The 482-nt window shown below is 50.6% G+C and overlaps 1 long non-coding RNA gene across 1 annotated transcript; it reads right to left on the minus strand.

The window, feature by feature from the left end:
• LOC112473492 lies at positions 1 to 476 on the minus strand. Its single transcript, XR_003044027.1, has 2 exons — positions 298 to 476; positions 1 to 225 (listed from the first exon to the last, which is right to left on the minus strand). It is a non-coding gene; the product is annotated as an uncharacterized LOC112473492 (long non-coding RNA).
• Positions 477 to 482: the final 6 nt, after the last annotated feature.

The following is a 482-nucleotide window of genomic DNA, read 5'->3' on the forward strand; positions in this document are numbered from 1 at the left end:
TTATTATTATTAAAACCTCAAAGACAGATATATAGGGGTCCCAGCGCTCCCATCCTGGATACCAGGTAGCTTTAGCCTTGGCAAGTACGATAGAAGAAAACTCTTGTTACATATCCTTGTCAGCTCTCAGGTGGATCTTCAGCAGAGGATGGAGGAGGCTCAGATGGTGTGGTCACAGGTAAAAGATCTCCCCAGGAGCTGACACGGGCACAGCGATACAAATCCCTATGGGATAGAGGGCAATGTGGGCTGCAGGTTCCTGACACCTCCCACTAATTTTGATCACAACTTCTATACCTGCCATGGCGGCGGGCTGTGATCACAGCATGCTGCATATGCCCATCTGGACAACATAGGTGACAATGCACATGGCGTGGCCGTTTAAGGACAGGCTGAGTGATCCGGGGCCAGCGATTAGCCTCCTCTGGAGATCCCCGGGCAAGGATCACCATTGAGAACTTTTCCTCCTTTGGCTGCTTGTT

The sequence above is a fragment of the Pteropus alecto genome, unplaced genomic scaffold (assembly GCF_000325575.1).
Source record: "Pteropus alecto unplaced genomic scaffold, ASM32557v1 C17470794, whole genome shotgun sequence".
Lineage (NCBI taxonomy): Eukaryota > Metazoa > Chordata > Mammalia > Chiroptera > Pteropodidae > Pteropus > Pteropus alecto.